This window comes from Engystomops pustulosus, chromosome 2 (genome assembly GCF_040894005.1).
Source record: "Engystomops pustulosus chromosome 2, aEngPut4.maternal, whole genome shotgun sequence".
In the NCBI taxonomy this organism is placed as follows: Eukaryota; Metazoa; Chordata; class Amphibia; order Anura; family Leptodactylidae; genus Engystomops; species Engystomops pustulosus.
Genome location: NC_092412.1, coordinates 106,786,686 through 106,801,854, shown reverse-complemented (window position 1 = coordinate 106,801,854; position 15,169 = coordinate 106,786,686). Strand labels below are relative to the sequence as shown.

Here is a 15,169-nt window from a genome sequence, read left to right as displayed (position 1 = left end):
AGTATACTGATAAAAATAAAGTAGAGAAGCATAGATAATCATAAGTGAGGACACTGCATATTGCAATATGGGAGAACATCCTATATAATATTAAGAGAGGGCACTGTAACAATCATAGTATATAGTCCCAGCAAATATATATATATATATAGTCCCAGCAAATGAAGCAAAGTAATATGGAATAGCGAGGGGCAATATGGGAGTAGGTTATACTTACAGGATTACAACCCCAGTTTGCCAGTTTGGCATACAACATAGCACAAAAATAAAACTCTTAGAATTTTCAGGTAATTATTATGTTATATCAAGGGGTGCTATGTGGAAAGGGGGTATAATGGTGACTTTTTCAAAGTTTATTTATAGAACAGCCTTAAAACAGACAGGTTGTAAACTCTGTACAGAAACTTGCTCATCAGACAGCTTACAATCCATAAAAAAGGCACGGACTTTATTACTATTTCCAGGATAAACAGTTTTGATTGAAAACAAGGCATTTTTCTGTTCAATAGACTTTTATTGAAATTGGCAAATAACAAGGTTCAAAGTAACAACGGTGAATCGGGTACTCATCATATCAGCATGTATATCTTCGTGTACATAAGACAAATGTCATACAACCAATGGTACAACTAACATAGTATGGATAACCGCTTCATGGAAAGCAAAAACATTGTATGAGTGCCACCAAAGAGGCCATCCCTCTATGAAGATCTATATTTAAGGGTATTGTAAAAGACCAATTTTGATTAACAAAACTAACAACATTAACAAACAACAAAAAAACCAAACAAAAAAAAACATAAAACGAACATATACCGGGAAAACACATTAGGAACAATGGGAAGGGAGATAGGAAAGGGTCAGGGGTGGGAATACAATAGGGAAGGGGGGGTGTAAGGGGTATGAGGATTCGTCCACTTGATCCTAAATTTTACCTGTTCAGTCTATACTCCCTCTATCCAAGAAGCAAATTCCATTGAGCTGCGGAACTCTATCCAAGGAGACCAAACCTTGGTGTACCTATCAAATTGTGAGTCCACCAATCCCTCTATGGCTCTCATTTCCTCCATCCTCATTATATTGTTCAGGGCTTCTGCCCACTGGGCTCTTGATGGGCACACACTTGACTTCCAGAGCCTGGGAATTATCTGTAATGGTGACTTTTTCAACACAATATAGCATCGATTTTCCTCAAATAATAAGGATTCTGAAATAAAATCTTCCAATCTTATACCAAGATGACAGATTGAACACAATACTAAAAAACGGTTGTAATTTTGTTTACAAAAAAGGTCCCACCTTAGGAACAAAATTATCCCCAAGTCTCTTCCAAAATTACACAAATAGTCATAACAAGAAAACTTGGTTGAGTACAAAGGGCTTTTACCGTTGTGGATCTGTGCGATGCAATGTATGCCAACATGCCAAACAGACAGTTTCCTTTTCACTTGATAATGATGCCAGACCACACTCAATAGAAACTTTCATTAATTGTGATTCCACATTTATAGTTTATGTGATAAGATGTGAAACCTGTAAAATGTCCTATGTAGGATGTACCACGAGGAAATTAAAGACACGTATTGCGGAACATTTACGGGACTGCTCCAAAAGCATATAAAATAACATGTCTGGAGCGTCCAGACACTTTGCCACTGTTCATACAGGAGATGTTTCTTCATATCGTTTTTTTGGGTTGGAGAAAATCCATAGAGGGAAGAGAGGAGGTGACATGCGCAGGGTCCTTTTAAAACATGAGGCGTTTTGGATCTTCAAACTGGGCACAAGGGCCCCTTCAGGTCTGAATTTAAGATCGGATGTTTCTTTCTTTTGTTAGGATATACTTCCATTTTGAGATACCCTCTATGAAATGAACATTGTTTTTGTTCATACAAAGAAATATTCCTGTATACATTTTTCTGCATACCTTGTTCTCCGGCATATCTTGTTCTTCAGCGATTGTTGTATTGATACTCACCTTTCCAGCTAAAGTAATGATTTTTGCCATGCAATGTTGTAATATTAATGTATTTACTTACCTAGGAGATCACATCTTTGTGATGACGCTGCGGGAGTACACAACCCCTGTGACGCTCCTCACTACGTATGTGTATATGCCTCCTCAACGGTGATTGGTGGTTTATGGTTTTAAATGTTTTACTTGTTTAGTAGAATATATGCCATGACTAAGAGCACAGACGTGCTCGAAACACGTAGGCGATATCTCTACCACCTGTGATGTTTTAAAGAAACCTGAATAAAGATCAACATTGTTTTTAGGATGTGCCGCGTCTGCTCACCTTTTTGAAGCTTATGATTCCTGTCTGCAGTCCAATCGGCATCACGCGATTGCACTCCCACACGTGCTAGTCATACGTGTTTGGACCCGGTGTGGACATTCCTCAAGAAGTGTGACGAGTGGGTGAGCTGCATAAAAACTTTCTTTTCTATTTGCACACAGTGCACTTTGCACTGTCCTTAGTAAATGTGCCCCATTATGCTGTACAATGTGCAGCATAATATGTATATACAGTCAGTCCCCGGGTTACGTACAAGATAGGGTACATAGGTATGTTCTTAAGTTGAATTTGTATGTCGATTTTATCATTGCAGTTCCAGGCAAATTTTTTTTTTAATGGGACCAAGGATTATCAATAAATCTTCATTACAGGCACTTTACAACTGATTATTGCAATCTGGGACTATAGTAAAGCATCCAGAGAGCTTCACCAGAAGTCACAGTAGGCAGAGGGGCCCTTTATTAAATGCTTTTATCTTATATCTTTTATATCTTTTACATCTTTATGGTTCACATTTACCTACCCGGTCCTGTACATTCCCCAATCCTGACTGTCTGGCGCAATTCACTTACATTGTGCGCCCAATATCCTGCATGTGTCGCTCCCCGCTCAGGTCTGCCAGAGTTCACCATCTTCTTCCCGGTGCATGTAAGTGAATGGCTTGCAACACAATTTTAAAGTTAAATCCCGCGCTCTGTCTGAATCAGTCGAATTGTCTGACAGCTCGCCCCCCCGATTTCAGTTGCATGAAAGCCGGCACCGATGCGCCAAAATCTGATCACGTGCCACACAATCCCCTTTCAAATCCCTGTCCCAGCGGCGCGATCCCCGCAAACATCAGAAACTCAACAGAAATGCGGCCGCCGGACCCTTAGTAAATAAACCCCTATATCTTTTAAGTACATTACCTAGCGCATTTTGGGCAGGGTGATTACCTGTTATTACCCCCATTTTGTAGCTCTCTACCCCTTACTACTCTTATTTTACAGCCATTATTAAGTTTTGGTCCCCATTGCTTTCAATGGTGTTTGGATTTGGGTTCAAGTCCTGGTGCCCAAACTTAATTTTTTCAGAAATTTGGATGAACTTGTCGAACCCAAACTTCAATGGTTTCATTCAAAACTATTGTTTACCTGTTGTAACAATTAGTAATCAGTAATCAAAAGGTCAAACTGTGGGTAATATATTAAATCGAAATGTATTGTAGTTAATTAGAAATTATTATAATATATTACCTTAAAATATCTATACGTGAGTAGATGCTATATTACAACATGTATTACAGAAGAGTACAGAAAAGGATGTGTTTTTAAAGAATGAATGTCTTTATGGTTATTTAACATTTTTACATATTTCTCACATTTCTAAACATCTCATTGATTTAGCATTTTGTTTTTATATGCACAATATTAAAAATATTATGCTTTACAATGGCATTTGAAAAATTACTATTCCTTGTTATACTGGATCTTGCTGTCTACATACACATTTTATATCAATTTTAAATTCTGTAACAATTCAATTTTCTTGAGAAATAATATAGACTATTAAATAATGTATAACCTACTTATATTAGAAGACGGCAAATGTCTAAGAATTTATGATTCTGCTATGAAAGACTCACCTCTCATTCCTACATGGTAAAACAAATAATAAGCTCTTCTAAGTATATACTTTATGGTCCTCTGTGATCAACCATCTTGGAATGCCAAAAGAACAGTAGGTTACATTTATCTGTTCTACTGCCGTGTGGACAATGTCTTATTTTATAGAAAAGAGTCATACTCATTGTAAAAACTCTGTTTTGTCTGCATAACTTTGCATCTAACTATAGAGAGACTATAAGCAACTAATATGCATGTCTTCTTAAAGGGGTATTGGCAACTATTTAAGCTATGCTCTATCCACAAGATAGGGGATGCAAGCGGATTGGTGAGGGTCAGATTGGTGGGACCCCCATCAATCATGAGAATGAGATCCTCAGAAATTGCAGAGCATCACTCTCTGCTATCTTCGGCACTTAAACGGAAAGTGAATGGGGGTGCCTAAAAATAGCCGAACCCCTTATTTGACCATAGAATTAAATGGAACAGCAGGGCACATGCTCGGAGATCCTGTTCTCATGATATGTGGCGTTCTGAACCACCTGCACCACATTTTAAAAGTCAGCACGACGAGGTGTGGAACATGGCGAGCTAGGAATGGGGGCGTCTTGACCAGCCAAATTTACTGTAATCTGTGTCTACAAAATGTATGCGAGCCCGGACCTGGTAATTTCAATTTAATCAGTTCTGCACCACCTCAGTCACTAAGAGGTTGAAAAATCTTAGTAATACTGTTAAGTTGCACATCGGGTATAGCAATCTTTACAAATTGGTAGTCTTAATACATCAGCCCCATTGACTCTCCTGCAGTGCAGCCTCTTGTCTTCTCTCCACAGACACCATAGTGACTGTTAAACTTCTCTACCTCTTTGCTGTCTTCTGTGTTACTCATGATGCATCAATAAGCACCGCATAGACACATAAAGATTGTACCATCTCTGGCTGCTGGGAAGACTGGGCGCTATATTCTCCAACAACATTGGCTAGATCATAAGTGTACCGCCAGTAGACTGCACTCTTATTTGGTCATTATGTTATGTAAATTATAATCCTCAGTAGCTGTGAAACGAGTTTGTGCTTCCCCCAGTGGCAAGCCTATGTGGTACAGTCCAGGCAGTTGAGTCATCAGAAAGTGAAAGTCAAACCTTTGGTTATATCCAGAAATTCATTCTGATGAATTCACGTTGAGATCATGTGACCTGCCAAGATCAGTACTGGGAATTTTCATATAGGAAACAATTACAAAGGTAATACTAGCTTTCTTGTACATACTGGGAGAATAGAGATATAATGAAGGTGGTGGTATATCAACAGAGCGTTTCCTTGACCTTTTAATGACAGTCTTATCAATTTTTGTTATGGCAGCTGATGGTACTTTTTTGTGCCAGGTTTCTTCAGAAGAAGCAGGACATCGTTTCTTGCTGCTGCCAGCGACATGGGTCGCATGAGCAACCATGACAATGCCCTATCTATCAAAATATAAAAATTATTATTCCATGTGGTGAACCTTGTAAAGGAAAGAAATCATCCATGTCTCTGAACAGTCACTTTTTGCTATTTTGCTACTCATATAAGTTTGATTTAAAAATTATCAAAAGGTCATACAGCCCACAAAATGATGAGAAAAAATCAGCTCGTCTTGCAAAAAAAAAAAAAATCACCTTACACCGCTCCATACGATGTGCTATAAACAAGTTATGGGTGCCAGAATGTACAGTTACAGTAATATTTTTTTCTGTGCAATGTATTGAAACATAATAAACTTATAATAACTATATAAATGCAGATATCTGTATAAATTTGGTATCTCCATGTCTGTACTGACTCTAAGAAAATGGCGGTCTGGGGCATGTACTCTCTTCCTTCGGCACTCCTGATGTCCCGTGCTGCAGTCCGTCTGATGCGTGCACAGAAGCTGCGCTTGGGGATCTTCCGGCCGGCTGGCCACTCCCAGCTGTCACCATGTGCCAGCACATACAATGCTGAGAGATCGGGGCGGATGGAAGTGGCCGGCCACCTCTGCCGGCTGGGAGCTCCCTGAGCACAACTTCCGTGTCCTTGCAAACAAGCATGGGTACAGATCAGACGGACCACGGCGGACATCAGGATCGATGGAGGAGGTGTCTACACGTTATTTTTTTTAGATAAAAATAAAACGTCTGTGGAAAGAGGGAAGCAAATAATTGAAATTCAAAAATGGTAATGATACTATAATTTTCTTTGCTGATAAATAACATGGATTCTCCCTCTGAAAAAGGGTCTTTGTAATGTTTTATTCAATGAAGTGTGATGTAATATACATTCCAGAACTTGGTAATCTTCTTTTTAAGCAGCTGTAAAATTTGTGTGCCGATGCTTGACGTGTCAAATTAGCATGTTCCTTAAATACATGTCTTTCCTAGTTAAGTGATATGTATGACTTCTTAGGATAGGCATCTTTAAGACTGTAAGAAAACCTTAAGTTTCCTTGCTACCAACTGCAGGTGGATATGTTGATGCCTTAGGCTACAATATCCATACATCTCCAAATGATCTTACAGGGTCCTTTGACGCAGATGGTTCCAATTTTAGGCCAACACTCAAAAGTGAAGCTGTATTGAGTTTCTACCCTGAAACCAACAAGTCCCTCTTGAACATTGTGCTTGAATTAAACATATTTGTCCCCTTTTTCACAGGGCATAGAAGGGGATCTTAAAACCACTGAAGGAAGGAAATCATTATTGGACTTTACAGAAGTAGGTCATGTGCTACAGCTGCTGATAGTTTAAGAGGAAGAAACATGGGACCTCAGACGTGGAACATGAATCCCTGAAAATGTTTGAGATCAACCCAAGAAAAACTTCCTCAGAGGCTTAGTTAATAAGCATTATCTGTAATAGTCTCAATGTGTGCTTATGTTTCCTGACGAGTTTGCACCTTCTTCCCACAGCTAACAAGGCCTCGTAATGGAAGACAGAACAATTTAATGAAGGAGATTTAATAGTTTGTGTTAAAACTAATATGGTCCATTAAGAGCTGTCATTTCTGTAAACAATGAAGATATATCATGTAATGCTGAGCCATCCAGGATTTTTTTTCCCCATTTTTGCTAACTGTAATGTTGTAAAGGATGCGTCGATGAACACTGAGTTAAGAACTCATTTAGAATTTTTTCTTTCTTGCAAGATTTTGTTATATTTCCAGGCAATGGCTAATGTATACAAAACGATGTGACACAAAAGTATGGTTAAAAAAAAGGCAGCTCGCCCAAAGAATGAAGCAAATGAGGGTTGACTTTTCTAATAAATGACAGCTTTGTATTTAGAAACCTTTAGTTCTTTGTTTGAAGCATTAACAGCTGAAGAGGCCAACAGCGTACTGCATCACTACACCCTCCAGCCAAATGGAATCAAAGATTGCTGCACAGTCCATTCACTGCCAGCAAAAGTCACAAACATGAAATGGTTTGTGCATCTTCCAGATTGTGGAGGCAATGTTTTGCTTTCCACATGTTTTTAATGAAATAATTCAGGTGTTCTTGAAATTACTGCTATTTATGTTATGGGGTTGAATTTTATAAAATATTCCAAGTTTTTTTTTTTTTTTATCAAGACAACTTAGGGTATCTGTAGACATTACAACTATTTCTCTTTTTAAAAGCATTTATTGTTTCCTTGAAATCTTTAGAACTATCAAAATCCACAACCACAATTTCCCTTAAGATAGTATTTTAGTCTTAAACTTCTATGGCAGTGGTGGCGAACCTATGGCACGGGTGCCAGAGGTGGCACTCAGAGTCCTTTCTGTGGGCACCTGGGCCATCGCCCCAGCACACCAGAAAGGACTCAAAGAAGTCCTTTCTGGCTGCTTTCAGTCATATTTTGATATTTACTAGACTACGTGGGACTGTAAGAAGAGGGAGAATTAGACAAGACTGAATTATTTTTGGAGGATCTCCTGCTGGCCCCATGATTCTCTGTGCACAGAGGGAAACTGGAAAAAAGCTAAAATGATGCAAATCTTCCATCTTTCTACTGTGTTGCTGTCCTCAGGAGGCCAGTATGATTGAAAGTTGTTGAACAGGAAGCAATAAGTTACTGCTTTAATATTTGGTTGGCACCTTGCGGTAAATAAGGGGGGTTTTGGGTTGCAGTTTGGGCACTCAGCCTCTAAAAGGTTCGCCATCACTGTTCTATGGTATATCCATGATATGTGCCAATAATGTGTGATAGATGCTGGTCTCACCATTGAATAAGCACCCTCTGACCTTTCCCCACCCAGATAAAGTAGCCAGAGATGGTTTATCAGGAGACATAATATCTAAGGTACTGTAGAAAAGTTACAGAGAAGCACAATAATTGCTATGACATTTATGGAAATTGTGTAGCAAAGCACTTTTGGTTGTTTCTGTAATTCTGGGCACATAAGGGCTCCACATCTAGGAGAATAAGTCAGGATAGTTCTATTCTATAGATTAGTGTATGGCTCACAGGTGGGACTAGCATCTTTCAGACATAAAGAGCATAATCTTTGGATACTTCTTAAAGATCCCAAGTGGTACAGATATTTAACCATTTCTGTTTCTACTCCACAAGTTTCATAGGCCAAAAATTTTTATATTGCTTTCTGTGAAACGAATTGTACTTCCTAAATGCACTACTTAAAGGAAACCTACCACCATGGATCTATCTGTTAAGGTAGATCCGGTGGCAGGTTCCTCTAATGTATAGTAGTATAGCCCTTTGTGGCCCATAACTTTTATACATTTTAATTTCCCCAACATTCAAATTTCTCAAAGAGGCTACTGGGGTGTGGAGCACCCGGAGCTGAGGCTACACAGCGCGACTAATCCACGCCCCAGTAGCCTCTTGTGTTCCGCCTACGCTGACATCTACCAGGAGCTGCGTGCATTCGTTTGCAAAGCTGGGTTTTGCACATGCGTAGAACCCAGCTTCGCGGACGAGTAAAGATGTCAAGATAGGTGGAACACAAGAGGCTACTGGGGCGTGGAGTAGCCACGCCGTGTAGCCTCAGCTCCGGCTAGTAGCCTCTTTAGGAAATTTGAATATTGGGGAAATTAAAATTTTAAAAAGTTATGGGCCACAAAAGAATTAAAAAGGGCTATACTATTCTACATTAGAGGAACCTGCCACCGAATCTACCTTAATAGGTAGATCCGTAGTGGTAGGTTTCCTTTAATATTGTGTACATCTGACTGCAAAGCTGGAATACATTTAAATACAGTGTAATGAAAAAAAGAAATACAGATCTTATTTATAAGCCATTTATTATGCAACATGAATGACCCATTGACAGATATATTGTTGTGTCTGTGCCAGTCCTTTGTCACGTTTGCATGAAAAAAGTGTCTTTGGAACTTGCACATGTATTTAATACTGTGCACCTAAAGGGGTGTGGTACTGACAGTTTCTAGTATGAGACACATTTATAACTCATGTGCAACACAATTCTATCACCACAGCATGATCAAAGTGAACCAAGAAAAACATAGGTGCAGTTGTGTGCCATTACCGGATTAACTAAGAGCCTGTGCCATTAATAAATAATGTGGTGCAAAGAAGACTAATACACAGTGCGCCACTTTTAATATATCTGGGTCATTATCTTTCTTTATTCTTCAGCTTAGAATGATTATTGTGACACCTAATTGCTTTACTTTTAATACTCAAAAAAATGTAAAACTTTATTATTATTATTTTCTGACAATTCTTGTTTAAGAAGTTATTTTTGTATAACAAGTGTGCCGTGTGCCACAAAAAAGTTAGTAAACTCTGTCTGGCCAGTACAGGGAAGTGCCAGATTCATGGTTTCTGGTGCACGTTCTTCATGAATCTGGCGCACCATGCAACATACAAAAGCAAACCCACTTTTAGTGCAGTTTGCACTTCTCTTAGTAAATGTTCCCCAATGTGTTTCAGATTTTTTCTTGTCTTTAATTGTTGCATTTCAATTTAGAAAAGTCGACCAATTTGAACATTTTATAATTTTTTTAAACCTTTTCCTCACTGGGCTACTTTCCAATATTTCCTTTCTATTTTAACTCCCCTCTTTTCATAAGCCATAATCACTCATACTATAAATTGCAATACAACTATTTTGCATTATATTGGGAATATACTGCTTCTTCTCCTACTGCATAGTGTAATTTTTTAACGGGCTCCCAGCTGTCATGACTACTAATCGACACCCTATGATGATGTCACGGGTGTCGCCGATTAGACATTTAAGTTGGAGACGCCCAGTACAGCACTGTTAGGGGCCATGGTTGGGTTAGACTCTAGTGTGATTTTGGTCCATTATCTTCTTCCAGTCTCTTTCACAGTTCTGTGACTGCTGTAAGTTTCTTGGTTACCATGGATTTCCCAGAGGTTTTCTATTGGGTTTAGATATGGACACTGAGCTGACCATTTAATTGTTTCAATGTTTTCTGTTTCAAGGACCTGCTTTACCCATTTTGATATGTGACAGGGGGCATTGTCCTGCATGAAAATTGCTGGCTGATTAAATGTTGAACGCAACAAAGGTACAATGTATTGTGGAGAAGGTTCTGATAAGCACCTCCTGCTGCAGAAAAGATCCCCAGAACCATTACACTTCCACCACCTTTCTCCAGTTTGTCATTGAACATAATGGAGGTTATTGTTTTGCTGGGAATTTTTGGTGAAAAAAGTCTGAAAAACAGCTTGCATTTAGTTTTTTGCAAATTTTCACTGATTAAAAGTCACACAGGGCTATTTCTGCCACTTTACAATAGTGGCATATACATACAATAGTTGCATAGTCACTCCAGTCTCCTGCTGGTCTATATGCTTTTATGACTTTTTTGTGATTCTTTAAAAAAACTATCCCAGACAGTAAGTAGAGTATAAGAACATTTATTAAAGGGTCAAATCCACTTTAATGAATCTGACGAGCACCAGAGTTCCATATACAGACATAGATCTGGCCTGATAATCAATAACCCCCAAGGTTTCATCTAAGACCCAAATAAATTAAAATTGCTTTAATCACTAATATAAACTGTGGACCACTTCTACCCTGTCCTCACAACATGCTCCTCATCAAAGATGAATCCAGCCTTTCGATTCTTTTTGCCAATGAGAGGATTGGGAACTGTATTTAGTCCAAATGTTCTTAAACATTTAGACACTGGGGCACATTTACTTACCCGGTCCGAGGAGTTCACAGAAAGTGCATTGTCCAACGATAATGCATTGTGCCGCAATTCACTAAGATTGTGCGCCCGACATCCTGCATGTGTCGCTTCCCCGCTCAGGTCCTACGGAGTTCACTTTCTTCTTCCTGGTGCATGTAAGTGCTTGATCTTGTGACACAAAAATCCCACGATCAGTAAAAAAAAAAATTTCTGTGCGTTAGAATATATACAATTTATGAAATAAACCTAAAATACTGCTAATTTAAACATTAGGATATATTAACCTAGGACTACATTTAGGAAATTGTGTGTTATTCTCTTATTTTGATATCCAGTGTATACATATACACGCATGCAATCTCCGATATTTGGACTAAATAGCGGCAAATCGGTGGCTACACACAGCGTGCCCTCATGACGCGCGATAGGTATGGCTATCACATAGAGGTTTGGGCATGATCTCCGGGCCCTACACTTTGGTATCCTTTATGACGTGGTTTAGCTTCCATGGTTGCTACGCAACCCACTGACATGTGTGCTTTTGTTTTCAATAATGGGTTGAGCTACGGTGGTTGTTCCTCAGTATTTTATATGCTTAAGCACTCACATGTACTCACATGTTGTTACACTGTATTGAGTATCACTTGGTGCTGTAATTTGTATAATATAATCTTTGTAACTATGTTACCGATCACTATGTACACTGATTGGCTGTTATATATGATGTCACATCCTGCGGGAGATTTAAGCCCGCCTTGCAACACTATTCACTATGCTTGAGAATGGCTGCATAGAGCCAGCCGAAACGTCGCTGTATCCACTTGTGAAATAAAGACACCTTCTTCCACGGAGTGCTGCTCGCCTGCCTTTTCTTCATATACACGCATGGTATGCACATACAATATATGCATATAAAAAATACGTGTATTGCAGACTATAGGTGAAATACAATATTACTTGGCGAACAGTATTAGAAGATCAGCATGCCTGGGAGTCTTCAGAAGGCTTCCGGCTGCCAAGGAAACAGAATGGTTCCCTGATATCTTTGAGGAAGAACCAATTTGTTACTTTTATATTCAATGAAAGTGAAAGTAACCTCTCAGAAAAAAAGCACTCTGCCAAAATCTTACTGCCAAGGGTATTCCATTTAATAGATAATTGACATGCTGTTTAAATCATTTTATGCTGCAGAGTTTCTATCAGCGCTTACATCCATTGTATCCCTTGCCATGTAATGGTTATTTTATAAACAGGTACTTTCTGTTCAGGGAAGGTAAGAAAGTCATTTTGAAGGTAAAAGGTCATATGCACTGTATAGAAAGCAAGGAAATATTTCCATTATATTGCATTATATTATTGTCCAAGAACATATCATTTCAAATTCATGTTTTAACTTGCTTAGGTTTTGGCACCTTGTCTACCAATGCATGCTTCTTACTGTTCAGGTTATGTTTTTATGAATCTGTGTTAAGTAGCAAGTAGTCATAGTTCCTCATCTAGTTCTAGCATTAACACAAATGGTGGTAATAATGAAATGACTTCCCAACTGTTTAAGCTGAACTGAATTCACATTATATCATTTACACCTTCTAGGCATTTTAATAATTGTATAAGCTCCTGATGGATTCTTTATGAGCGGCTGTAAAATTACTTTTATAACAATATGGCTTTGCTACCATTTGTGAACAACTATATTATGTACATTACATATACAAGTTTATGTGTACACTTATACTTTACTGCTTGGAAATGTCCATGGAAATCTTTATAATAACCTATATCAAGCAAGCTAGACATTTAGACTTTGGTACACTACAATCTCCAGCATAAAACACGAAGTTTAATTCTATGTTTGCCCTCCTTTGTGAGTAATACACATTACCATACATAATCAGAATACATATGCAGTGAAATAAATTGAACTATTCATTATTGAATACTTGGATGCTATAAAATGTGAACACATGTATCAGTGAATTTGAATGACTTGATGAAACCATGAGGGATGTATTTGTTACATTTGCCTGTTCACCTCATTTTTCAGTAAAGACAGCTTACTTAGTTTATCATGTGCATCTAGATGTGGGAGACAGATTTACGTAGTTCCCCTGTAAGTGCAAACTCTAGTTCCCCAATGGCACAGGAAACACTCTATAACAGGCCGGAAAAGTCAAAAAGACTAAATCTCCTTTGCTGCATTCCTTCTAAAATCAACTTTTAAAATCATACAAATGAGACAGCCCTCCATGCTTCAGGGTCACAGGCTGTTACACAGTGCAGGAGCACTTCCCCCTCCCACTGTTACAACTGATAGACAGAGGTAGAAGAGTTGAGGGAATAGGGGGAGTCATGCTCCTGTAATACTAAAGCACGGAGGTAATGCCCCCTGTGGATAAGTGATAATCATAAAACTTGGGAAAACCCTTTAAGTTATATTTTCCTTGCAAAAGCACAGATATCCTTACAGTGTTACTGTACTGAAGTGTTACTGTAGAGGGATATTTTTTCAGCGACCAGGTACAATTAGTTAGTAAATAAGGTTTCCCTAAATTGTTTTCATGCATTGCAGGACAATGCTATGTTTTCTAGGACAATCTCTCGTTTTTCCAACTATAGTATGTTCAGTCCATGAAACTTTTTATATGGAGGACAGGATGTCACAGATCTTTGTACTCCACCTGGTGTATCTAACAACTGCCAGAGTTATTAAATTCTATACTGGCTTCCCAGATTTGTGCCCAAAGTGCTCTGCAACCTCAAGCACTTTTCTACACCTATTACGGTCCTGTCAGGTCAGCAAATTCCTGTTCAACGAGATGGGTGTAACAGTCCCTGTGGATCCTAAGCTATGCCTACTACTGGTGGATCAGGAGCTGTTCCATTCTACCATGGACCATGCTTTCCTCACTGAAACCCTGTATTACGCTAGGAAAATGGTGCTTAGATTCTGGATGACTGCCCCTCCCTCCCACCATTCATGACCATTCAGTCAATACCACACTTCCCCTCAAAAAGTGGATACTTATCCATAGAAAAAAGGAAAAGAATTTCATGCTATCTAGGACAAATGGCTTGAATTGTCCCTTAAATTTCTAATTAAAGGAAGTCTACCATTTGTTTTCATGCATTGTGAACCAATAAAGAAGGCTGTTGCTACACTGATGCAGAAACATATCTTGTTTAATTGCTGAATTATTTGGTTTGGATTATTTGGTGTCTATTTGATTTCTCTGTCGCTCTTGTGGCTGGCTCAGCACTTCTCCTCACCCTAATTTTGTACTGCTCCAGAGAATGTTGTACAGTCATGGCCAAAAGTTTTGAGAATGATACAAATGTTAATTTTTAAAAAGTCTACTGCATCAGGTTTTATAATGGCAATTTGCATATACTCCAGAATGTTATAAAGAGTGATCAGCTTTACAGCAATTAATTGCAAAATCAATATTTGCCTAGAAAATGAACTCTTTTTCTTGTATTTCTGTATGTGATAAAAACATCTGACAAACACACTTAAAAACCAGAGGGCAACAGATCATGTGAAATATAATATTTGTGTCATTCTCAAAACTTTTGGCCATGACTGTAATCACTGTGTTGTTCATTACAGGCAGAAGTAATCAATTAGTGTATTACTGCATCCCCCCAGCTGCTGATGCGGCGATGGTGCTGTGCTGAGTCATCCAGCTTAGGTTGATAAGTCCTGTCTGGACAGTTCAGGAAGCTCTGTGTAATGTGTTTATGAATGGCGGGCAGCTTGCAACCCAGCTTTCCCAAGGTCCTGAATTTTATAATGAATTTTTCAGCAAAACCACTCAGATAAGGCATTAAACAAGAAATGTTTCTGCATCAGTGTCATTACAGTATTTTCAAGGTATGTTTGGTTCAGAATGCATAAAAACAAATGGTAGATTTCCTTTAAGCTTAGATTTTAGTCTCTGCCATCTTCATTGAATGCTATTGTGGGAGCTGGGCTCACAGGCAGTGGTGGCATTCCAGTGCATAGTTGTGTATTCTGTTTGATGTTGTTCAATTTTATACTGTTCCTTGTTATACCTGTATTGTATTGATGTACAGTCTGACTTGTACTCCTGTTTTATATGCTCAAACTG

At 38.6% G+C, this 15,169-nt stretch overlaps 1 long non-coding RNA gene across 2 annotated transcripts in view; it reads left to right on the top strand.

Moving 5' to 3' along the window:
• The window catches only part of LOC140118247 (uncharacterized), a 47,648-nt gene extending 40,460 nt beyond the window's left edge, over window positions 1–7,188 (top strand). For both annotated transcript variants that reach the window (XR_011853160.1, XR_011853159.1), the window contains exon 3: window positions 6,580–7,188. This is a non-coding gene — a long non-coding RNA (uncharacterized lncRNA). The remainder of the gene's footprint in view (window positions 1–6,579) is intronic.
• Window positions 7,189–15,169: the final 7,981 nt, after the last annotated feature.